Source organism: Panthera tigris, chromosome A1 (assembly GCF_018350195.1).
Source record: "Panthera tigris isolate Pti1 chromosome A1, P.tigris_Pti1_mat1.1, whole genome shotgun sequence".
NCBI classification, from domain to species: Eukaryota; Metazoa; Chordata; class Mammalia; order Carnivora; family Felidae; genus Panthera; species Panthera tigris.
The window spans coordinates 33,591,615-33,619,539 of NC_056660.1; the positions used below are offsets into that span (position 1 = coordinate 33,591,615).

At 34.0% G+C, this 27,925-nt stretch overlaps 1 protein-coding gene across 4 annotated transcripts in view; it reads left to right on the forward strand.

Annotated features, from left to right (window-relative positions):
- Positions 1-27,925, forward strand: part of PCDH17 (protocadherin 17) — a 98,767-nt gene that overhangs the window by 50,163 nt on the left and 20,679 nt on the right. The gene's annotated exons all lie outside the window — the stretch shown is intronic.

Here is a 27,925-nt window from a genome sequence, read left to right on the forward strand (position 1 = left end):
AAAGTAAGTACAATTTATTTGAAATATATGATATTCTACTTGAAATATCTGACTGCAGATTTTCAATTTTAGTATATGTGCTGCCGAAGCGAGCACTGACTGCAGATTTTCAGATCATTCTATAATGTTGAGGGAAAGATGGATACATTTGGGTTATCTTTTGAGTGTCCATTATTAATATTGGACTATAAAGTGTATATAAAAATTTGAGTGAGTGGATAAACCGACATATTCAGGAAAAAAGTAAAGCAAATTGCCACTATGAAACACAGGAGACAACTTAGGAAAATGAAAGCTTATCATGAACCTTAGATGAGGCAGGTAAAGATTCCACAAAGCTCAGAAGTGATCCTTCTTACTACTAGGCTGAGAAGCTATATTTGCAATGAAATCATTATATTTGAATACACAGAAAAGTGGTGTTAATTTCTTTGTATGAAATACTGATAAAGTTGTCCATATCCATGTAACTGATTTAAAAACCATCAATAATTAGATAAGTCTATTTAGAGTGAAAGCAGAGTGGTGAAAATGAAAGATTTGTCAGAAGGAATAACAGACAACACTAGGAAAAAGAAGAGTAGTAAGGTACTCAAATATAGAAGAGTTTTGAAAGAGAAGGGTAAGTGTACCTCTTCAGAGCATGATGTGAAATCCTCTTGAGTTTATACTTTAAAAAGAATATATATTTCAAATATTAAAAATTAGAGAAACAACTCTCTAGAGGCCAGGCTTTTCCAGATTTCTTCCTTGCATTTTACTGAGGATACCAATACTGTTTCTACTCCTTCTTTCCTTCTATAAAACACTGAAAATGTTAAAAGCCTAGGCTACACCAAACTCCAGAATTTATAAAATACATTTCCCTCTATATTTGTTTTAATTAAATTTAATTTTGATTTTCTTTAAAAAATTGTTTTATTTGAGAGAAAGAGAGGGGGTGCACGTGTGAGTGCACATGCATGCGTGGGGGATGGGCAGAGGGAGAGAGAGAGAGAGAGACAGAGACAGAGACAGAGACAGAGAATCTTAAGCAGGCTCCATGCTCAGCACAGAGGCTGATGTGGGGCTTGATCCCACAAACCTGGGATCATGACCTGAGCCAAAATCAAGAGTTGGTTGCTCAACCAACTGAGCCACCAAGGTACCCCAACTTTGACTTTCTATGTGATCACTAAACTTATTTTCTGTTTTATGCCCATACATATATGTATGAAAACATATATGAGTTTACATATATACATACATTTATCTCCAAAATTTGAATGGCAAAAGCATTAAAATATGTATTTAATTACACTTAGAGTACATCCATCAGAATATCACTAACTTCTGACGTGTATTGTAACGTTGCCTGGAAATTCTACCAGGTTACTAGACACTTGTCCTTGAAATTACAAAATGTTTAAATAATACATAATAATGCATTTTCACACAGATTTATTAGCACAAGAGTATTCAATACTCATTAACAGTTTAATTATTTCCATGTTCACATGACAGTATTTTATTAAACGTCATTTAAAATTTTTTTGAATGTTGGGGCTCCTGGGTGGCTCCGTTGGTTAGGCATCTGACTTCGGCTCAGGTCATGATCTAGCGGTTTGTGAGTTCGAGCCCTGTGTCGGGCTCTGTGCTGACAGCTCAGAGCCTGGAGCCTGCTTCAGATTCTGTGTCTCCCTCTCTTTCTGCCCCTCCCCTGCTCATGTTCTGTCTCTCTCTCAAAAATAAATAAAACATTAAAAAAACTTTTTTTAAATTTTTTGAATGTTGAAAACGAAACAGTTGAACAGTTGTTCAGAAGTGAAAGAAACAGCTTTGTAAAAGCTATGAGGAAAATTAGTTGTTTTAGGTTATAAGTAATAATGTTTTAGTAGAGGTTAATGTAACCTCTACTGAGAGGTTACACATTTTGTCTAACCTGTCTTTTGGAACCATGGTGTTATAAATATAAATACGTACATTCATTTCAGTATATGTATTACTTACATGCCATCAGCTCATTTAAACACTCTGATACATTTATTAACACCATCAATGTTTGAGTGATATTCTATCATTTTCTTCGGATGTAAATAGTCTTTCTCTGATATCAGTTCAATGATGTTAAACTGCTCAAATTCACTTTAATAATACAACATAGTCATTAATTCTCTCTGGGGGAACCTATCTGCATCATAAATTACTTTAAAAAGAAGTCAGATTTCTATTTTCGTTTGATTCAAAGACAACTAAAATTCAAATTGAGCCAATAGTGTATCGCCATAAAAATCCTTATTGAAACCTTCAATGATGAATAGATATGATAGATAGAAATTTGTATGTTATCTACAACTTGCTTCTAATTTATTTGAGGGAGACTAAAAGTAGTTTGTTCCCTTGATACTATAAGTATCCCCTTATAATTATGTTTGTGCTCTTAATGTGCAATATCTGTTAAAACTATTGCAAAAGGTAAAAAATCTGCTTAGTAATAATTATACTGATGTATAAAGTATTACTGATGTTTCGCAGTGACACACATTCTCTTTTATCTTCTCAAATATAGTTGCAATAGATGACTCAGCATTTACTTGTGCCAGACACTGTATAAGGCACTAAGGAGTAAAATTATGCACAAAATAAATGTAAGTCCTGATCTCTAGTAGTTTACCCCAGTAAGTATTTGTATCATGCAAACCTCTTGGAACAACATCCATTTTGATTTTTTGTTATTGAAGCATGTCAGTCTGAAAAACACACCTTAGATCTACCATGTGAAATCAGCATATACATGAGAGTTGACTTTAAAAATTGGGGTGGAGTAAAATTTATCTTATCTGCAGCTGTGAAAGTTGTAGGATGGAATTTTCATCCCTCTCCTATAGATAAAATTATTGACGAACTATATCCTGCATGGAATTCTTGAACAGAATAAGGACATACAGTGAAAACTCAGGAGATTTGAATATAGCATGAACTTTAGTTAACAATAATGTATAAGTAATGGTTCATTAATTGTGACAAATGTACTATATGAATATTAGATGTTAACGATAGGGCCAGTTGGGTGTGAGATTCATGGAGCTCTCTGTAGTATCAATTTTTCTGTAAATTTAAAATTATTCTCAGGCACCTGAATGGCTCAGATAGTTAAGTGTCCAACTCTCGATTTTTTAGCTCAGGTCATGAACTCATGGTTCGTGAGTTCAAGCTCTGCCTCGGGCTCTACTCTGACAGCACGGAGCCTGCTTGGGATTCTGTCTGTCTCTCTCTCTCTCTCTCTCTCTCTCTCTCTGTCTCCACCCCTCCCCCACTTGCATATGCATACCATGCATGCTCTCTCTAAATAAACATTAAAAAAACAAAATTATTCTAAAATTTAAAAGTTGATCTAAAACATTATTAAATGTGGTAGAAAAAAATGAGACAAAATTGTGCAGAACATTTGATGTTAACATAAAAATTGGGCATTTTTAACGATCAGTAGAAACCGTTAAAAATGTGTGCGTAGGAGCATAACCAAAGTAATACACCTACTTAGGGAAACTTTCTGTGTGACAGCACAGATTGTAGAGAGGGAAAGGTGGCTTCAAGGAGACCAATCTGGTTCACTAACTTTCATACAAAGTGGTAAAGACCAGAAAGGATGGTGGTCGGTGTGAATGGAAACACACAGGTTTGACACAGTACAAATAAAGTAACAGTATTTGGCAATTTATTGGATATGAAGTCTATCAGAGAAATGCAATGTGGGTGATTCAGAAAAGAGATTTATAGCATAATAAACTGGATATAGGATAGGAAAGTAACATAATTTTAGACTTAGAAACTGGTTGCTGATGGTATTAGGCAGGGTAAAAGAAGATACATTTGAGTTTGAAAGCTTAATGAAAGTTTAATCATTTCTTCCAGGAATGTCCTGTGTTTAAATAATTTGAATCCTCTTTGAATAGTGAACAAGGAATGTTTGGAATTTTTGAGCCTAGAATGTCACTGTGGTCTGTTTCACAATTTTTGTTATGATGATTGTATTCTTATTTGAAATTAAGTGCCCAGTGAGTCATACTCAATGCACAAACTAAGAATCAGGAGTAAAATGGGAAAATTTCTAGCTGCCAGGCTATCACTTAATCAGTAATCTCTAATATGTATTCAGAATATTAATTAATGGTTTTAATAGAAGTCTAAAAATGGCACATGGCTACAATTCCAAATTCACTTGATAAAATGAAATTTTAGGTAGTTAACTTTTATTTTATTCTCATTTACATTTCTACTCTTGATTATTAAAGTAATTTTATGTTCCATATCTCACAAGTGCAAAATAAATTACTTCTGAAACTTTTAAAGAAGGGTAAATGGTTGAAATTATCAAATTTGAAAGTGACCCACAAAACACTAGTAATGAGAGAAAGAGAACTGAATTTGTTCCCATTGTGTGGAACAGTTACCCTGGAAGTCAATGGAGGTTCCTAAGAATGTTTTTTATAGGCAATTTGAAGTGTTCAAATTAGAAATAACTATTAGATTAAACACAATCTCAATTGGACTCAAATTTTCATTTTATACTTGTGACCGGCTCTTTAGGGTCATTCTTATTAAAGAAACCATTTTTTCATTAAAAAAAAAATCTAACATTGCATCATCAAAAGAATAGTTTGAAATAGTTCTCTGGGTCAGGGAGAGGGAACTCACATTTATTGTTGATCCGTACAGTGCTTTCATTGGATTCAGTAAAGTGTGGTCTATATTTTTGTGATTAAAATAAAGATGTATATATATTTGACCACCAAGTTGACCATGGATACCAGAAAATGATATTGGAATTTTTGTCAGACTCCAGGACAGATACCACAAACTCTCCTGTGATGAACTGTTCTCTCATATTCCACTGTCATTGTTGTCTAAGGCTGACAGGAGGAGGAAGCTTCCTTAGGGGAGTGAAGTCCTGGAACATGATAGATTTATTTTTTCCCAGGAGGTACAATATTTTCAGCATGGTTGGAATCCTGTGAGAGTATTTTGGTCAGGATAAGGCGTGGAGAGGGTGACCGTTCATTGAGATTACCCTTACTGCAATGAGGTACAAACATCTTTGGAAATTTTTTCTCTGCTGAAAAAAGCTGAATACAATAATCCCTGTATCTCCAATCCATTTTCTCTGAAGTCTTTAGAGGTCATAGGCTTTTCTCTTTGGATCGTTAGATACTGCATTTAAACATTCTTTATGAAAAATTGGGCTTCTGTATAGCAAGTATAACACAATTTCTATTTTATACTAATCAGCACATACTAATACAGTTTTTATTGTGTTTTATTTTTTGGTCAGAAAAAAGCAAGGTTAGTGATTAATATATCTGAAGCTGATCTCTCCCTTTAATACAAGATTTGTTTTTGTTTTTGATTTTTCACAAACGCCTACTGACATTTAAGTTTCAGCCATGGTTGCATGAATATTTGTAGAAATGCTATATATTATATACAGTTGCTTTAATGTAGCATCAAATACACAGAAGACTTGAAATTTTTTATATCATTGTAATGAATGTTAGATCTGGAATTAGTACATTCATTTGTGGTATTGGCTCAGTAATAATACTAGTTGCATACTTTGTCTTTTACTATGACTTTAACTTGGTGGGTGTTTTTAATACCTTACCTGTATATGAAAGGACCAAACTAGATTATCTCTAGCATGCCTTAGCACTTTATAATGCTGTAGAGATAAGATATATAGATGATAGATAGATAGATAGATAGATAGACTGAAAAGTTTCGACATTGTAAGATTGATTTTGTAGCCTCTATTCAAATTCCATCAATTATTTTCTCAGTATAGAAATATGATTCATTCTATATATGTAATATCAATAACTAAGATTTCATTGAAAGAGAATTCATTTGTGAAGTCCCAAATTATCAGCAGTCCTGTTGTGGCTAATAATAAGGATGATGATGATGATCTATTAATAATTAATAATATTTCTGGGCAGTAACGTTCATTCACTGAATAATTTTTCACGAAATATGTACACTAAGCCAGATATATTGTAGAAAGGGAAGACAGGAGCATTCATCAAGAACACACATTCTAGTCAACATATAAAAGTCATGAGGGAGGAGAGCCATGAAGGTAGTGAGGAAGTACAGACTGATTGCTCTATGGGGAAGAGAGTTGTAAGCAGTGAACCACCAGTACAGTCCCTGCTTATCTGGCATATTGAATAAAAAGCACAAAGTCAAGATTGGAAGTGAGTTTGAGGTAGAAGGAGGCATTAAGGAAGAGAGAAGGGGTAGATAAATAGAATAGCACCATACAGTCATAGAAAATGGAAAGGACACAATTTCTAGTTAATTATCTTACTGATGATGCTTATGGTCTGTTTATTCAAAGAATCATTTAAATTGGGATCTCTTACATTAAAATATACAACTTTGTGGGAATTCTAAATTATAATCAAACTTCCCTGAAGACAACCTTTGTAAACATATTTGTGTTTCTTTAGTGTCTTTGAATGTATTGTGTGTGTATGTGTGTGTGTACCTACATGTGTGTATACACACATATGTATCTCAATTGGATTCGTCCCAAATATATAATTTGTGCATTTCCCTTGACACTTAGCATTATATCTTGAGCAAATCCCTGATCCCTAAATCTTCAAAACCATTAGTTGCATTCAACTCAGTATTCAAAACTGTGGTTGAGCGATTCTTTATTGAAGCACGCCTCTATTCGGGGAAAATTAATTATAATACACATATACATACACTTCAAAATTACTTTTCTAAATAATGGTCTATTTTAATTCCTCTTACAAATAATGTACTTTTAAATTTACAATAATATATCTTATTATTTCTCTAAGAATTTATCCTAGAAGCAGAATTACTAATGTTTCAAAGAGCACGGATTTTTTTAAAGTTCCTCATAAAAACTAAACTTCCATAAGAATTTTATTTTTTGAAGCTTTTATTTAAATTCCAGTTAGTTAACATACAGTGTAATGTTAGTTTCAGGTGTACAATATAGTGATTCAACTCTTCATACAATACCCGGTGCTCGTCACAAGTGCACTCCTTAATCCCCATCACCTATTTAGCCCATCCCCATACCCTCCTCCCCTCTGGTAACCATCAGTTTGTTCTCTGTGGTTAGGAGTCTGTTTCTCGGGGGGTGCCTTGTTAGCTCAGTTGGTAGAACTTGCGACCCTTGATCTCAGGGTCATGAGTTCAAGCCCCACACTGGGTGTAGAGCTTACTTAAAAAGAGTCTATTTCTTGGTTTCTCTCTTTTTTTCAATTTGCTCATTTGTTTTATTTTCTAAATTCCACATATGAGTGAAATCATATGGTATTTGTCTTTCTCTGACTTACTTCGCTTAGCATAATACTCTCTAGCTCCATCCATGTTGTTTCAAATAGACATTTTTTTTTTCAAAGAAGACATACAGATACCATAGGAATTTTAAAAAATTGACAGGCTATATATTCCTTAAATTTTTCACATAGAAAACTAGCCATAAACTATCCATAAAGGGAATATTCTTAAAAAGGAAATATAATTCGTTTTGCATGTTTCATACTTAATTAGGTTTCAGAAATCATATATGAAAAATAATTCTAATCTTCAGACCAGCACCCTAACCATATTCATTCTTGGTTTTTATTATATTATTGACATTATTTGTGCAAAAATGTTTCACAAATAGTTTTAAGAAATACTATAATATCAGTTTAATGCAATAAAGACTTTACAAGATTGTGCTCAAAGATTTTTTATTCAATTAGAATGTAAAGATATCATGTAACAAAGTAAGAGAGTTCAGGTTTTAGATACAGTGGTTTAGAAAACCTAAAATTATTACTATAATAACTCACTCAGAAATATACCTTGTTTTATCAAATTATGCAACATAAACTGAATGGAAAAGACAGAAATGAGCAAAATCATGAATTTTTAGTAGGTGAAATAATATATTTTGTATGTAGCTAGGATAAGAGAATATGACTTCTGAATAAAACTGAAAATTCTCATGGGTAAAAAAGAAACAATTCAATGCATGAGCCGTATTACAAATCCTTTATAGTATCATTTATGTTTGATGATGTGTGATGTGTAAATTGTGTAGTCTTTACTTTGTGCCAGGTACAATTTTCAAAATAATCTAACCACAGCATGTTCACTAATTGCATTACTCTAACTAGCTATATTGTATGCCCTTCATTTGACAGTATAACTATATAACCTTTGAAAATGGTATCCCTTGTGATTTTTAAATGCAGCATCAACATTTTGGCAGAATCACTTTGCAGCCTTTTAAGTTACATGCATTTGAGTTAAAAATTATATCTTCTGAAAAATGTCTGCAATATAGTTTTTTTTTTTATTTGCACTTGTTCAAATAATAATTGCACTTGTTCAATAATAAGTTACTAATTCTTTGGTAACTGTTTACCAATTCATTAGTCAAAAGTGTTTCCCAAAATTGATTATGAAGAAATTATAGATAAACATTTAATTATGTTAGCCAAAATTCTATTAAATAAAAAAATAGAGAACCGAAACAAGCATTTCGCTTATTTTAACTTCATTCACTCATTGACTCATAACCACCTTAACACCACTTACAGAACTTAGTAGGATGACCATATGATTTATTATCCAAAATGGCTCATATTTTAGAGTGAAAGGGACACTTTTAATATTTTCTTTGAGGCAAATCAGCCTGTGGTTCTCTTACTATATAGAAGTTTTTAATATAATAAGATAAACTGTGATTGTGCAGGAAAACTGAAATATAAGAACAATGGAGAGATTCAAAAGTGAAACATAAAAATTAATATTGGTCTACTTGGCTCCTGTGTGATTATTTTTCAATGTTAAAGGTTTTAACATTTGCATTTTAATTTTTAAAAAGAATGCAAGCTATTTTTGTTTCTCATAGATGTAGTGTGTACACATATCAATTAAAAGTTTAATAACTTTACAAATCACTTTACTCATCTCCCTTATGTATTTACAACTGGAAATGTTTAGTTTGAAAGAGAATCCATGAGAAAGAAAATCATTTAAAATTTAATTCATAGGTAAAACAGCTTATCTAGAATAATTTTAGTTGCTACCAAAGGGAAAGTGTATTGTCCTTACATATTTTACCTTCCCCTAAATCAATGAACATTTTAATATTATGCCAACCAACAAAGGTATTTATTTTGAAATTAAAGGCATATCAGACTATGACTTTCTATTTTGAATGTATACTGGAGCTTATTAAATTTTAATACAAGTAAACCAATTTAAGGTGACTTATGGTTTAATAAATGCCAGTGAGAACAGGAAGTTAAAAGGCCTATAAAATTCGGGAAGATAATTTCAACTTGATAATATTTCATGGTGCAGACTGATAAAAATTTCTGTTACTATTTCTTTTCATCCTCTATTTTCTGGTATCCAGACATTGATATTTAGCATTTTCATGCTTTGAATAACAGTTCTATGCTTATTATTAAATTGTCTGCAATTTTATGGATAAATAAATGAGAAATTCTCCATTTCTCAGCCATGCCCAGGAAGCATACTGCCAGCTTTCATTTCTATACAAAGATTGACTGTTACTTTAGCTACTTTCTTCATTTATCAATTTTAATTTTATCTGGATTAGTTTACTTTTACTTTTGTAATATTGTTAATATGTTTTGAAGTTAACCTGGCTGATATTTGGCAATCTTATTTACAATGAAATAAAACTTTGAAAGCCTTTTATTAAAATGAGTTAAGATGTGCTATAAACTAGTTCAGCTGGTTTCTTCTATAGGAATTTAAATATTTTATTTAATATAAAAGAGTTACATCTGGGAATTCTAAAATGCTGTATGCATTTCATATCCACTTATAGGAATGCAGCTCTAAAAGTGGCAATGCTGGACGAACTAATATAATCTGGAGCAGAAGGGAAGAACACAAGTTAATTTGTATTTTCACATTCACTTATTCTAGATTAGTACTTTTCTCGTTTCTTTGTTTCTCTTTATCTCCTGTTCATGCTGCCCCTTTCAAAGGAGAGGAAAAAAGTGCTTGTTTAATTTTTCCAGCTCATTTTATAAATCTCATTTTCCAAATTACCATTCCAATTAAGAAAAACAAACATGTATGTAGGAATGTTCATACTCAGCAGTAAGATGATTTATATGATACAATATCTGATTTTATATTTACTTGAACTTGTTTTATAATCAAAGCATTCCATGTCCATTTCTCTAATAAATAAACTCTTAAGAGGTTTAAAGATTTTTTCAGTTAAAGAAATAGAGGCAATGGAATTTCTCAGCTTTCCCGTAGCCAAAAAGAAACCCATGACATAGCTTGGATTGGAGGTCATCGCTCCTAACTCTTCATTTCAAGGGATGTGACTGTTGTCCGTACTTCCTCTTTAAGGTATTTCCACAATTTTCAAATTCCAGGGAAGCTCCTGCTGTTAAGTAAGGAGCAAGTGAACACTCGAACACAGATCGACACTTTTTTCTGCTTCAATGTGATAAACGCATTGTGAATTAAAATAGCACTTAAGGAAAAAAAATTTTTTTTCAGGAACCTGATATGTTCACTTTTATTAAGCCTATCAAGCATTTAGGACACAGAATATATTTTCTCAAATAATACTCTAAGTTTCAAATTCAGGCCTACTAAAAAATGTGCATTGTTCTTTCATATTTTAAGTTTGACCTTATTAGAGGAATTGTGGTTTGATCAGAGGAGAGGTGGACCCTATATATTTTATTTGGCAGTGGTGAATTAAATTGTGCAAAATCATTTGGATCTTATTATTTCAAATAGTATGGTGGTGATAAAGTAATTTAACATTGATTATTGTTTAATTTTTAATTTTGAACTACTCAGAAATATCTTTTATAAGAAGGATTAAATTATTACACAGCACTTCACATATGTCAAATAATTGTTTTCTTAATTTTATAAGGCTTTTTATGCTACTTTTCTCACATTTTATGATCTTCTATTGTCTCTGGATGGTATACATATTGCAAAATAAAGAAGAACATGGTTTTATAAATCCCTGATTTAAGAAGGAATTCTAAAAACCTATTAAAATTGTTTTTACAGTTTCATATTCTATATTCTTTTATATCAATTTAAGCTCTGTCTTCAGAGACCAATTAAAGTCAAAGTAGTTTGTAAGAATCTTCCAATTTATAAACTGTAGCTTCATAAAGTGAAGTATATTTTTTAGTCGATCTACATAAAGAATGGCATATCAGGTCCAGATAATTGATAACAACACATCTTGGATATTTCATTGTCAAGTTTTATGTATTTATTTTCTGGGTCAAGTTAGGTGAAAATGAAATCAATCCTGCCTTGATGTTTCAAAAGTTGAATCTTGACTCAGTTGTTAACTTTGTAAAAGCTAGAATTAGGTAAACCAGTCAAAGTGTATGACTCTTTATGTTATATTTTCTCAGCCAAAGGTGTTCATTGTTAATAATGCCTGCTGGAGGGGCTCCTGGGTGGCTCAGTCGGTTAAGAGTCCGATTTAAGCTCAGGTCATGATCTCCTGGTTTGTGGGTTTGAGCCCCGTGTCAGGCTCTGTGCTGACAGCTCAGAGCCTGGAGCCTGCTTTGGATGCTGTGTCTCCCTATCTCTCTGCCCCTCCCCCACTCGCACTCTGTCTCTGTCTCTCAAAAATAAATAACCGTTAAAAAAAATTAAAAAAAGAAAAAAGAAAAATGCCTGTTGGAGAAGGGTTCTCTCCACAATATTTGTGGAGCACAGTGTAACTCCTACAGTATAATAGCTACTATTTTTTTTATCTGTAAAATTATGTCAGCAAGCCTTACATACTTACCATCATAGAAAGCAATTGTTAGAGTCCAAAAAGTGATGAATATGACAAGGTTTCTAGGAGAATGAAGGACTATCCTGGTGTCAGTCTTCATCTTACATGCAGGTACGTCCTGTGGAACTGAATATGCTGTATTAAGAAAAGTGTCATGAAGCATTAGCTAATTCAGAAGTTAGAAGCAAATTTTTAACCTTCATAATGAAGTCTGTGTGAATTTATTTATTGTTGAATAAACACGCTAAGCAGTAGTTTTAGTCTCTAAAATAAACCATACGTAGGTAAATTTTATCTTCTTTTTATGTTATCCTAAAGTCTCCTGAGATCATCATTTGATTATTTAAAAATTTTTAACCTTTTTGTTTTCATTTTGTTTTGCTGTGAACTGAAACACCGTCACAGTATAGGGTAGTATAATTGTTCCATTTTAATAGAGTCTATTTTTTCCCTAGTCCTCAGAGAGATCCTATGTAGGCCATTGCCAGATGTATCATTCTAGAGTATATTAATCAAGGATCCGAATCAGGATGGCAACTCCTGTGTGTCCAGAGAGCTGGGTCAGAATGTTTCTATAATTCCCTGATGAGGAGTAGAAAGATATTGGCCTTTGTGCTATATAGACTTTAGCGTTTTGTATGTTATTAACCAGTTGATTGCTGCTCAGCATACCTGCTAAGTAGGACACACTTTCGTTCCAGGAAGTGAAAGCCTCAATTATCCAACTGAATATAATTTTTAATGCAGTCTCTTAATGCCTGCAAGAAATGAAATTAACTATGTTTTTCTGTTCTAAATAAGTTAAAATTGCATGTATGGAAAAGAGAACGTTGAGTTGCCTTTTCTGTGTTGTGGGGTATCTGGTATAAAACGATGGCTCCAAGCACGTTGATAATTTCATCTTAAAAAATCAAGTAATTCTCAAAAAGAAGGGGCATGATCATGTTTAGTTTGTAAGTTTTTGCATATTACTATCAGTGCTAGCTTAACAACTTGTTTTGGGGATGATGCTAGAAACAAGTTTGTCATATAATGAACATACAAGATAAAGGTAAGATTACAAATGAGAAAGAAGAAAGAAAGAAAGAAAGAAAGAAAGAAAGAAAGAAAGAATAAGAAAGAGGAGGAAGGGAAAGGAAAGAAAGGGTGAAGAGGAAGGAAGGAAGCAAGAAAGCAAGGAAGGAAGGAAAAGGGAAGGAAGGAAGGAGGGAGGAAAGAGGGAGAGCAAGAAGGAAGGGAAATGACTGGTTTCTAAAGATAAATTATGTCTTTAAGGGGGAGTTGTATTTACTCCAAACATTGTACTAAAAAACAACCCATTTTTAAGTTATGGCCTGCTGATTATCATTCATTTCCCTCAAACTATGCTTTTCTGAAGTAAAGTTAATTTTGGATAGGAAAATTGGGCAAAATTTAAGAATTATGGACCGATACAGTAGAATACCTCTTTGCCAGTTATCACATCTCTGCTCTGTATTGAACTCTTTACATATATCATCGATGTCCTCACAGATAAAAACAAACAAACAGGGGCGCCTGGGTGGCTCAGTTGGTTGAACATCCAACTTCTGCTCAGGTCATGATCTCGCGGTCCGTGAGTTCGAGCCCCGCCTCGGGCTCTGTGCTGACAGCTCAGAGCCTGGAGCCTGTTTCAGATTCTGTGTCTCCCTCTCTCTCACCCTCCCCCGTTCGTGCTCTGTCTCTCCCTGTCTCAAAAATAAATAAACATTAAAAAAATTTAAAAAAAAACCCAACAACCTGTAATTCTGTAATTTAGATGTTATTTCCACATTACTAAAAAAGAGATTATAGCTCTGCAATTATTCTTATACTTTAAGTCTCCTCAGGATATGTTGTTTCATGTAGCAGTAAATAGGAGGGAAGAAAACCTAGATTCTGATTTAGTTTTGCCACTTGTTCTTTTAATTGTGAAATTCGGGACCCTTTTGAAAAAATAACAATGACCTATCTTCTTTAGAGATGAAATTCAAATGTATTGCTATATGTGAATAGAGTTTGTAAACTCTATACATATATGATATTGTAACAGTTCTATTAGCAATAAGAAGAAATGGTTGATAAAATTATATTTATTTGTAACTATTACCTGGGTTTTCTAAACCGGTATTTTTAACTTTCAACAGACAACATTTTATGAAAATATTATTTCATTCTAGAATACAAAAAGGAAACTGCAGCTGGTATAACATTATTTAAATCCTCAGTTTTAGACAGCTAAATCCTTCTTATTTTGTTAATTTTTATGAGTGGATTTAAAATTTCACGTAAACTAATTTATTTAGCCCTGACACTTTAAGAAAGAATATCATATTATATGAATAGAAGAACATGTTAAAATAGAATATCATTAGAAAATGTCAATGTTGCTTCAAATAGATTATTTTAACAAAAGAAATAATTTTTTGCAAACAAGAAAATAAGGAAAATAATTGGACTGTTTTAAATGTCTTAGAATCAGTTCTTTGCACTGTCTTAAACTGTATCCAGTAAAATATATTACATTTTTCAAAGCATTAATAGTGAGATTTAAATTTATTTTTATCATTTCCATTGGGTAAAAGAAGTTAGTGGTTCTCTTTTTTTAAGCAAGGTATAAGATTTTACACATTTTAAGCATTAACAATAGAGATTAGAAAAGAATTATAAATTGAAATTCACAACGAGGAAAAAACCATTTTCCTTCTAAATGGCAGTGAAACTGCTGAAGTTTTCATGTGTGTTAGTAGAAGAAAGGAGTCAAATATGAAGGGTGGCAGTGCTCTCATCTGCTTAAATTCCTCCCACGTCCATAATTGATTGACATACTCTCAACAAACTGATAATTGCCCACTTGATTTGTTTTAAATAATTCTCATTTTTTTAAAAAGTAGACTTAAATCGTTAGGAAATACTTACATCAAGTGGAATCATTTGTGGGATTTTTTTTTTTTGGTCTTTTATCCTTTATTTATTTATTCATTATTAAAACTTTACTTTTTTAGAGCAATCATCTGCTTTTTTTTGTTTTTTTTTTTTACAGTGGAAGATCCATTTTTTATGAAGGCAATCTTCTGTTCATTTAGGCACCTGCTCATATTTTCAAATACCCCTCTCTCCATTGAGCTTGTTTTCATTAAGCTGAAAACCTGTGAATTCAGGTTGTTTTCCCACTCTTTCTAGACTTTCATGGCTATGCAGAGTATTTCCTATTTATTCATAAAATACAATTCTTTTTATGCAGAGTAACCATGTTGGAGAAAAGCAATTTAGCAAATTTTTGCATGAGTATTTCATGCTAGAAATCTAAGATGACTTTCTTTATTCCTGATGAGATAATTAGTTTTGTAAGCTATCATCTGATTTATGTTAATATAACATATACTATATACAACTCATATAGAAAAAAATGCAAAGATTTTTCCAAAAAAAGCGAAATGTGGAAAATGTTGTTAAGAAGCCAAGTGTCTCCTATATCTAACATGAATAGCTCTGTTACCATATTATCTGCTATTTAAGTTTATTATAAACACATTTCTACCAAAAGTGAACTGTGAAGCACTTGTTACCAAATCACACCTCTTGAATAAAAACGACTGTCTTTATATATTCTCTATATTCTATCTAGAATATTCTAGAATGTTTTTTAAGATCATAGAATACTAATAATGAAGTAAAACACAGTCTATGTGTTTAGCATCCTTATCCTACAGCTCAAAACAAAAGTGGCTTTTTTAAGTCTACCAAGAAAGTTGGAAACAAAATGGAACCAAGACTATAAGTCTGGCATATTGCACATTAAATGAATTTATCTTTGTTACATGAAAACAAATAAATCATAATTCTACTTACCTCACCATCAATCTTTCAAATATATTAAAACACATTAGCATTTCAGATATGCTTCAGTTTCTTCCATGGATAATCAAGTCATAACAGTGGAGCATCTAAATTCTAGGACAGTGAATATCCATAATCTTGATAAAGCAGTAAAATGTATATATAGATATATATTTAAAGGTTATTTTTGTTTTTGAAAGAGAGAGAGAGAGAGGGCACTGAGGAAGGGCAGGGAGGGAGGTAGAGACAGAGGGAGGAGAGAGAATCCCAAGCAGGCACCACACTGTCAGCACAGAGCCTGACGTGGGACTTGAACTCACCAACTGCTAGATCATGACCTGAGCCAAAGTCAGGAGTCAGTCACTTAACTGACTGAGCCTCTCAGGAACCCCAGTAAAATGTATATTTTGATGTTAACAGTGTACACAGAGATTTCAGCAGGTGGATTTTTATCTTGATCTGATATATTTTGTGACATCATTGACCTATAAAATGTTCTGAATTGATTGCACTTGTGCGTGTGTGTGTGTATATATATATAGTATATATATATATATACTATATATATTGCACTTTTGTGTGTGTGTGTTTATATATATGTATGTATATATGTGTGTGTGTATATATATATACATATATATGTATATATATATGTGTATATATATATATATATATATATATATGGAAAGAATATATAAAAGGATACATATAGAAGGAGAAGAGGGGTGTTTTGGAGTTATTTGTTTGTTGTGCTTATTTTTTAAATAGCAAATGATCATTCATGTGCTTATTTTAATTACCATTACTGGGAGATGCTCTTAGGGACAAACTTTTCTTAGTGACCTGATAGATAAATTGACGTTACAGAACATTTACATGCACAGTCACAGTTTTGAAGGAAAATCGGAGTCCTAACATTGATGTTTGGTGTTTTATAAATATCATACTGCTTTCTCTTAATCTTCCAGAGAAACAGCAAGCTGAAAACACCAAAGAGCACCATGTTGTGTTTTGAACAATTTACTGCAATTCCTAATTTTGAGTACTACGTGGTGAAATGAATTCACCTGTTTTATAGATATCATTAAATAGTGTGACCCTTTAGAAAAATATTCCAACACATTGTCTCTCACTCTGAAGCTGATTCATTCAGGTCACAGAGATATAATAATCAGAAATGTTGCCTTGTGGAATGGCCTTAAACACTTAAACACTGCCAAAGCCAGTTTTCTGAGGTGAAGGACTCAAATGAGCAGTCACCTTCACGTTATGTAGCATATATTTATAAGGGGGAAAACTGACCTTTGACACCTTGAGGAAAGTCAGAATAAAATGTACCAGCTAATCATTTCATGTCAACAACTGAAAGGAAAAAAAATAGAAAATCCTTGACATCTTTATTTCCCCACTCGGATTCAGTTCTATGTAAACAGAGCTCCGTTTTGACAACTGTTTAGCTCAAGGCACAGATTTGAAGTATTAAAGATAATGACAGATTTATTAGATTAACTTTTGCCAGGATCTTTTAGTGTCCTAGATAATTACTAGCCATGGTACATCTGAATGGTTTCGGCGTGTATTATTGGAACGTGTGCATTCCCTTGTAGGCATTGATGTTGTGTCAAAAGAGATATTAGAGAGTCTATATTTAGTTATGTTACATTGATTTGTGTTTTTAAAGTTTGTGTGTGTATGTCTGTGTGTGTGTGAAATAATTCATATCTCTGATTTATTTCTTCCCCAAATTAAAAAAAGAGGTCAAGTGTCCTTTCTATCCATTTCCTGAATTTTAAAGAAACTATTCTTTCAGTTATCTTTCTAATTTTAATTATTGATCTGTCATTCTTTGATTACTCAAGTGAGCACCACCAGACTTGCTTCATCAAATTTGCACATTATATTTCTCCCTTCTGTTTTGTATGATTAATTCATACAGTCTCTTGACATACTTGCATTTTCATGCTGGGTAGAATGAAAGTATATACAAGACAATGTATATACTTGTAGAATGCAATTATATAAAAAGGATCTAATGCCTTTTTATTCTTCTTTTATTTTTGTATGTTGCTTTTTTACTAGCTGCTATATTTATTAGGCTTTTTTTTACAAAGCATATTTTTATTACTACTTTTTATAGCTCTTAATTTGGTTTAAAGGTTTTTGATTAGCTTAATATTCTGTATGGATTTCCCTAACATTCCCTTAGTTTTGTTTGTGGTGGTGCCGATTTTTGTCACAAAAGCAGTAAAGATTTCCTACTGCATTCTTCTACGTATATAGACGAAACACCTTTTAATCCAGTCAATAAATATATCATTGTTTTCCAGTTTTAAAGGATTAAAATTCATATTAGTTTCTAGAAAAATAATGTTAAGATTGTTGATCTTAAATAAAATCTGTATGTCTTTTATTTCTTAAATGACCTTTTCAGAAACAAATCCTAGGATGCTAACCTTGACCTTTCTGGGTAGACTATCATTTGTCATGGTTTCCTCAGGAAAAATCTCTGTCTACACCTGTTGTCCAGACATAATCATTAATAGTGGTCCCTATCACTTTCAAAAATACCCTTGCTTGGGCAATATGTTATGTGGTCACCTTTTATTTATGGGTGACTACTACAGAAAAGCAACATAAAAAGAAAAATATATAGATACATAGAATGTGGGAAAAGAACTGTACTCAGGATCAGTAGAGTTATTTATTTATTTATTTATTTGCTACTAGCTCTTCTGAACTTCAGTTTTCTTACCTGGAAAATAAAGACATTTTATTGCATGATCTCTAAACCTCTCATCCCTAAAACTTAAATTACCACACATAATTACATTTCCTTTGAGATTTAAACTACACAAAGACGGTGTACGCATATAAGCAATAGTTACAAGGAAAGAAGTTTGGAGTGTATGCTTGATTTAAGAGATGGCCTGATTGTGGGACTGTGGGAGTAAATACTGCTTTCTTTTGTTTCCAGTTATGTTGATATTTTCTAACTACCTTTGGAAAAAATATAAAATAACTGTATCAATGTAGCTATTATTCTATATGTGAGCAGACAGTCATATACATGGAAACCTGAAATTGACTTAGAAAAGTTCAGACCAAGTAATTCTGAAAATGAGGTTCTTTCCACAATGTTTAATTAAGAATAAAAGAAGATGTATTTTTTTGAGTCATCATGTCTTTGAATGTTAGTAAACCACATGTAAATAGCGAATAGAAGGCCAAATGGTGTGCCTGGCTGGCTCAGCTGGTAGAGCATTAGAGCATGTGACTCATGATCTTGGGGATGTGAGTTCGAGCCTCATGATGGATGTACAGAACACTTAAAAATAAAATATTTAAAAAAAGAATAAAAAATAAATCTTCCTCATTATTTTCTCCCACCATTAAGATATGGTGGGAAAAAGAATTTTTAATTTAAAAAATCAAAGGAAAACAAAAGCACAACACTTTTCCCAGTTTACCAAATTACCTGTCACTGTATTTATCTCTTTTGACTCCCTGATTTTTTTGAAGAAATTCTAGAAGTAGAGTGTGGAAAAAGACCTGTATGGTAGATGTGGGACATGAGTTCTAACCTTCAATCTGCTTCTAGTTTGTGTGCGGCCCAAGTCAAATCCTTTACCTTTCTGGCATTTCTAGATTTTTCCACCAAAGTATCCCTAAAGGCAGAAGACAGTAAATACATACATAGGAGTCTTCTCACAACTGCTAGAGTTATTGGATTCTCATGTTCTAATTGTAAAATACCCATAATTTTGCTGTTTTATAATATTTGTTTTAACACGGAAGTAATGATTTAAATTGTTTTCCATCTAGTCATTTTATCCTTCAGGAAAATGTCCCTCATCTATTTTTGTGAATCTTAAATACCCAAGCATAGAGATAGAACCTCAGTGTTTCTGGAGTTCTGATTTCATTCATTCCAAAAATGCCCTGGAGGAAAAGAAACATATATTTATGACTTTTTCACTGCAACTGTGTGTTATTTATACCGCCCCTAAAAGATACATATGTTACTCATTTTATGCTTGAATTTGGGGTGAGAAGTATTCTACTGAGCATATTGAAAATAAAAGCAACAGCAATAATGGCATGTTTTGTTGGGGAATGCTAAACCACTGAGTCCCAAGATGAGTGGCTTTCTCTTCCAACAGGCTCCACATTCACACTCAGTCTGTGAACAAGTTGTATTGTACTTTCTTGGACTTGCCGGCACTGCCCTGGCATTGCAACTTAATGGCAGCATTCCCTGAGTGGCTTCTGTGAACTGTTTTAAGTGCTTTGCATGAATGTGCTCATTTAACCTTCACAACAGCCCCATGAGGATAGCCCCATTTTGCAGATGAGGAAGTGACAAGTGACGGAACGCAGAAGTTCAGCGGTTTGACCCAGAACAGACAGCGTAAGACATCAGACCCAGCTATGGGGTTTGCCAGATTCCATCTCTGGTCTTCTTCATTGTTATTATTTGTAAGCCAAATATTATTTACATTTGTAGGAGTACAGTTTTAAGGACTGAAATTTTCAACTGCCCACCCAGAGCGGACAGCTAGAGTCAAAGGCTCTAGGACACGGCTGCCCTCTCATTGCCTGCACCGCGCCCTTGGAGTACTGAAAGAACTCTGCAGTGTGATATGCAGCTGCGTGTCGCAAGACAAGCGGTGTCTGATTTATAAATGACCCACATACACAGCAGAACACTCTCCCTTCCTCATTGTCTTTGCCACATTCTGAACCCCTGCTGCTGGCTGTGCCTTCAGAAAGCGGGAAAAGGAAATAGCTATTAGAAGCAGGGCCGGCTAGGGATGCTGGCAGGTTCCATGTGACACTGGCCTTTCTGTCTCTCTGCACGAGCGTGCGTGCATCTGTGTGTACGCAGGTGCCCGTGCGCATTTGTGTGTGCTGCCCCAATTGTGTTTATATGTCACCGGTTGACTTTGATCAGTTTTCACAGATGAGACCGTTACCTAGTTTTGTAAATGTTACCAGTTTTGCAAGGACATGGACTCTTTGGCCAAGAAATCCATTAAAAAGTTCAAAAGACGTGCAGTGTTTTCCCCTAAATTTTGAGAGAATTAAGGGTTTATTCAGTCCCATGAATTTGGATCAACTTAATCAGCTTGCTTTCATGTTTGTATGCGCAACGTACACCAGATATGAACTGCTCGGCGTGAAAGAGCGTTTTCTTGAGGGAAGAAAAGCCTTTAGGTAATTTGGGAGCATAGCAAACTTATTGAGGGAGTCAGTCAGACAATGTGATATTTCTCAGTTGGGAAAAGAAGGGACGTCTAATAAATTGAAGGGTGGAAGAAAGAGTGTTAAACGGAGGAAAGACACAGAAGCGAGAACAAAGGAGATTGGAAGAAAACAAACTCTTACTCATATATCCTCACGGACTCCCTCCGGTGTCTGGGCTGAAGGGAACCAGCTCCTTCCTCCTCCACTTCCTCTTATGTTTTATTGTTCCTTGTTGCTAGGACTTCAAAATAAAGCCAGAATTAGTATTCTTAGTACTATAGTTGGCCACCCTGCAAGTTAAGCAGGTTTTTGTAAACTAAACTAAGAATCTATTTTACTATGGCCTTTTAATGCAATAAAATACATGTTGAATTCCAAAGTAAGAACAAGGAATAAACTTTCAGAATATAGCTCATTTGTACTTGTGGAATATATGTAAGCTCAGTATTTTTGCCTGCATAGCCCTCTAGTGATGTTTGCTTTCTGTCGCAATAAGAATGTTGACTTATCTTTTTCTTTACTGCCATTGTTATTGTTGAATGAAGGAAATTCACAGAGAAATTTTCAGATAAGATCTTCTTCTGACATAGTTGGATGTTTTAATATTCTTAGATACCTGTCCTCTGATATCAAAACTAAAATGAATAAGAATTCAGCTACATAGGTTTGTAATCTCTGAAATTGAATCATAACCCGGCCTGTACCTGTCAGTGTGCCATTTTGTTTTGACATCAAAGTAACATGGATTAAATGATTTCCCTCTTCTCTGTAGCTATCGTCAAAGATAATGATGATTACATGGCCTATAATGCCTTCGTGGCTTTTTGGGAAGCATTACAGATTATAAAATCTGCTCACTAAAGCAGCCTAATAATAGCTGAACTTTTGTAGAAAACTCAAAGTATATCAAGTATTGTTTCCTTTTGATTACAGTTCTGATAATATAAATCAGTTTTTAAAATTTAATTTTGCATTCTTTTTCTGGGTCAGCATAATGATTGAGAGCCAAATAGCAAGGAAAAATTAATTTAATAGCTCTTTGCTATTGTAAAGCATAGCTCGGTGGTTCAAATCCCTACCAAGAACCCACTGAAACTTAAGAGGGAGGCACGGTACTTAGAAGACATTATTTGGAACAGAGTGACAGGGAGCAATTTTCTATGCTGCAATAAAGCATGCATTGATTTTTCATTTAAAGAAACTGAAATAACATGGAAGAAATATTCTACTGTGAACAGTATAACAAAACAGCAAGAGATACATTTCTTGCATTTATGTGTAAGATACTAATGTCAGTTTTTACACACCATTAGATGCAATCACTTCGAGAGATGTGTAACTCGGATCGATTCTTAGGCTTTGCACTTGCAAAGAGCACATGAATACTCAATAACTAACATATACTGATATATATCACTTTTTTTTTTTTCATTTTTAGGTCTTTCCAAAACAGACCAGTTGTGAGATCTGGTTGCATTTCTTTCGTAGAGTTATTTGACGTGTAGTCTTCTCTCCTCCTACAGCATTTATTTCCTTCATGCAGTGGAGTGCTGCTGTGGACTGAATGTTTCCTCTCAAAATTCATAGACTGAAACCTATTCTTCAGTATGATGATTTTGGGAGAAGACTAGGGCATAAGGCTAGATAGAGCTCTTTAGAATGGGACTCATGAGGGCGCCTGGTTGGCTCAGTCAGTTAAGCATCTTGACTGTTGGTTTCAGCTCAGGTCATGATTTCACAGTTTGTGGGATCAAATCCGGCATTGGGCTCTGCACTGACAGTGCAGAACCTGCTTGGGATTCTCTGTCTCCTTCTCTTTCTGCACCTCCCTGCTCATGCTCTCTCAGTCTATCTCAAAAATAAATTAACATTAAAAAACATGATGTGATACTAAATTTCACCAAAATATACTGTATATTACAATAGTTATATGCATCATTAGCAAAAGTATTTCTTTTTAAGTTAATTTAGTACACACACACACACACACACACATTGTGTTTCTTTTGTACTTTATGTCCCAGTATATTAATATTAAATGATCTGTTCTCTGTAAATACTTAAACCTTAGTCCTTTTGGGCTATTTTAACAAGTTTTGATAGACTGGATGTTTATAAACAGAAATTTATTTTTTACAGTTCTGGAGGCTGAGAAAAAGTCCAAAATCCAGCAACCTGCAGATTTAGTGTTTGAAGAGAGAGAGAGAGAGAGAATCCTAAGCAATGTCTACACTCAGCACAGAACCCGATTTAGGGCTGGATCCCACAACCCTGGGATCATGACCTGAGCCAAAATTAGGAGTCAGACATTCACCTGACTGAGCCACCCAGGCACCCTTAGTATCATGTTTCTTAAGGGAAATATATTTCTGCCATACTTTTTCCACTTAAATTAAAAATCAAGTAAAATAAAACAAGTATAAAAATTGACTATTTTAATGTTTATGCATTCATTTCCCATAAAATGGAAATATTTATTAATACATGCCTTCAGGTAATGCTGAGTAAGTTTCTAACTGAAAACATGCATGTATTTGAAGCCATATTTATATATATGGAGATGTTTTCTCCTTATAAGAGACTATCTTGTTTTTGTTAATCCAACACTTATGCATGTATATGTACATATGTGCATTTTGTTTAAGTTATAAGTCACATTTTGTTCAAGAGCTCACTAGTATAGATGGAAATTTTAAGCAAAGTTTGCATTACATATGGTACTGAAGATGTGATTAGTAGACATAAAAATCAAAGTAATGGAGACTGAGGAGAGTAGTTAAGCAAACTTAGAAAATTAGAAAATAAGCACAAGGAGCTATTAATTTGCAGGCATTTAAAGAAAATACTCTATTTCAAAGTACTTGCTACAATTGAATTATCTTACACACACACACATGCATACATATATTTTTTTTTGGATGATTTCAGTTAGGTCTTATACTCAATCTTACTGGCATATGAACCCATCTCTTACACCAAATTCAGTTGTTTTTTTTTTTTTTAATTTTTTTTTTAACGTTTATTTATTTTTGGGACAGAGAGAGACAGAGCATGAACGGGGGAGGGTCAGAGAGAGAGGGAGACACAGAATCGGAAGCAGGCTCCAGGCTCTGAGCCATCAGCCCAGAGCCCGACGCGGGGCTCGAGCTCACGAACCGCGAGATCGTGACCCGAGCCGAAGTCGGACGCTCAACCGACTGAGCCACCCAGGCGCCCCCCAAATTTAGTTTATTTATGAACCATAATACAGAAGACAACATTTTAATTCATTCATATCTATCTTGTTTTACTCTTCTAGAATCTGCTTTTTATTTGCCCCATGTCATTCGCCATAGCAATTTTTTGCCATCTGGGTATTTTATATTTTGAAGTTTTTTGGGTTTTGGGGGGGGTTTGTTGTTGTTTTGTTTTGTTTTGTTTGTTTGTTTGTTTGTTTGTTTTGACAATCTGTATTTGTTTCCTAGGTCTGCTGTAACAAAACACTACTAATTGGGTGGCTTCAAAAAACACAGGCATTTATTCTGTCACAGTTCTAGAGGCTAGAAGTCCAAAATTAAAGTATTAGCCGGGCCATGCTGTCATAGCTCTAGGTGAGGATTCTTCTTTGCCTGTTCCTAGCTTTTGGTGGTTGCCCACAGTTCTAGACATGTCACTCCCATTTCTGCTTCCATGGCCATATGGTATTCTCCTTTCTATGACCATCGCTGTGTCTTGTTTCTCTTCTTATGAAGAGAGCAGTCATGGGATTTAGACCCACCCTAATATTAACTTACCTGACTTCATCTTAAGTAACTATGTCTGCAAAGAAAATAAGGTCACATTCTGATTTTCCATGAGGACATGAATTGTGAAGGAGCAGTATTCAACCCAGTCTATCCTTTGAACCCCCAAATTCACATGCATCCCATTTACAAAATCCATCCACCTCCTCCCGCTATCATCCATGCATCTCAAACCTTTCTAGCAGGACTCTAAGTCCCCAATCAAGTCTAAATATCAACTAAGAAAGTCTCACATCTCAGCAGCTAAATCAGGTGTAGGGGAGAATCTGGGTATGGTCCCTCCTAGGCAACCTTCCTCTTCTTTCACAGACCTATCACACTAGAAAAGAAATTACCTGTTTCCAAAATACAATGATGGAACAAGCACAGGGTAGACATTCTTATTCTTAGAGGGTGAAAATGGAAGGAACAAAGGGGTTAGTAGTCAAGGAAGTTGGCAACGCATAGGGGCAAATTCCATTAGGTTTCAAGGCCTGAAAGTAATTGTGTGCTCACTCCTTTAAGCTTTTTGACTCTCTGGGGCAGTAACCCACCCTTCTTGGTCCCTGTATCTGTGGCTGTACTTCAGAGTAATTTTTCCTTCATTTTGTCTCATCTCTGTCTCTTTCAGTCCACGTTAGCAGCGTGATGTAAAATTCTCAAAAACTTTGTCTTCTGGATGTTGAGGGGATCCACACAATTAGACAACAGTGTTCTCCACAGATCTTTCCTCAGTAACCTTATCTCTACTCCTGACTTCTCTTATGATGGTTGATTAGAGTCATAGATAACACCCTAATCACTACAGCAAAAGACTGTCCAGCCACACCTTTGTCCTTGTTTCCAGAACATGTGATTTGATAGTGAATTTTCCAAATCAATTGTTGGTTTCGTTTTGCTTAAAAGTTCATTCCTTAGTTGATCTCTTTGCTCTCACATTTTACTATAGCCAGAAAGGAGAAACCAGCTCACACCTACTACACTTTGCTGGAAAGCATTTCAGCTAAATATCCAAATTCATCAAGGACAAGTTCTACTTTTCACCCAACAATTTGGCCAAGTTTCCTGCCACTTCATAACAAGCATTGCCTTCCAGTGTCCAATAACATTTCCACCTGAAACCTTACGAGAAGCACTTTTAACATTCATATTTCTGTCTACATTCTGCTATTGAGGATAAAGCCACACGTATATCCTCAAACATGATAGAAACTTCCTCTATAGTTAGCCTTACTTCTTACTGAGCTCAGAGGAGAATCATTAAATTCAGTTTTTTAATGTCTGTATTTCTTCCAATAGTCTCTTCAAGGCAATCCAGGCTTTTAAAAACCATGCATATTAAAACTCTTCCAGCTTATTCCCATTACCCAGTTCCACAGTCACTTCCACATATTTACATATTTGTTCCAACAGCATATCACTTCTGGATACCAAAATCAGTATCAGAGGGCTGCCATAACAAGAGCAATACTAGGTGGCCTAAAATGGCAGGAATTTATTCTCTCCCAGTTCTGAAGGCCAGAAGTCCAAAATCAAGGTATAAGCAGGAATGTGCTCTCTAATGGCTCTCGAGGAGGATCTTTCCTTGCCTCTAGCTACTTTACTTCTGGTCATTGCCAGCAATCCTAGACAAAACACTCCAATCTCTACTTCCACCTTCGCATGGCATTTTCTCTACACAACTGTCTCTGTGTCTCAGTTTTCTTACAAGAACATCATACATTGGATCAGGGCCCACTCTAATCCAGTATGACTTCATCTAAAGTAATTAGATTTGCAAGGACCCTCTTTCCAAATAAGGTCATATTCTGATGTTCCCGGTGGACATATGGGGGTCAATACCCAACTCAGTGCACAGCCTATTCCTGTCTTTTTTTTTTTTTTCCTCCAATTTCAATTAAATATATTTTTCTGAACAAAAGAATTCTATACCTTATATGACTCTGGTAATATTATTTAAAAATATATGATATACTTTGACTATATCTAAACTATGTTAGATAGTGATTGCTGAGTTTGAATTATTATCAAGGGAATGTAGAGTGCCTTTTACATAGTAAAATGGTCAGTGGATAGAAAAAAGTGCAATTTCTGGTAGGACTGAAAATTTAAGAGAATTGTGCCAAATGCAAAAAAGACAAATGAACTTGGTAACAAAATAAGAACAAATGAAGGTTGTAGACTATAAACTTTGGCAAATGTCTTTGGCAAAAACTAGATCATCTCTTCAGAATTTTAAATTGAACATAGTAACAAGGTGACTTACAGATTATTTTTTTCTGTAAACCAATGTTCTCTATTCTCTTTTCTGTGCTAATATCACAATAGACATCATTTAAACATGTGCGTGAGGCAGACTTATTTTCAGGTGTTTCCATCTGTTGTGGGAATATACTTGAAGAATAGAAGAGAAACATACACAAATTAAACACAAAGCCAGGGGAGAAAAGAAAAAAAAAAATGAGAGTAAACATCTGCAGGGAAACAGTGTGGAAAAATGTTTGAGCTGCCTGTTATTAACTACTCAACCTGTTTTACATTGGAATCCTGCATAATTACATTCCAGGGGAGGGGCAAACAACAGATGTTGAATAAAGGTTGAAAATAAGAAAATGAGACTATTTGAAAAATAAAGCTACTTTACTCACCAACAGGCCTTTTTTTTTTTTTTTGGCATGACTTTTAGATAGCAATTGATTTCATATATTCACTATGCATTTAGATGCAAACAAAGCATTCTTTTTTTGTCTAAGAAACTGATCAATTATATGCCCAAGTTAGAGGTGCTTAAAAAGCAAAACAAAAATAAAAACAAAATGCAGCATTTCTTTATAACAATAACATTTATTGTCATGTATTGGATAAAAAAAGAGTTGAAATTGTTTCAGAAATATATATATTTCTTATTACTAAAATCAATACGCTTTTAACAATCAACGGTTTCTAGGGGATTGAGTAAACAGCTAAGTTTCAAACAGTTTGTTGTTTCAAGCTCCAGATAATACACATCAAAATTTCACTAGCAGTGAAAACTTTTATTAGAGCCTTGTTCTCTAGGGATATTAAAGAATAGACAGTCTGCAACTTTGATTTTGATGGCCTGATTTTTTACATATTCTACCCACTACTACAGAAAGGTTTTTTATTTTATTTAGGATAAATGAATCCATCATCGCAGGAGTATTTTTCCCATTGACCTAGGCATTCTTATAGCTACTTTGCATTGTTTCTATCTCCTCTAAACGGA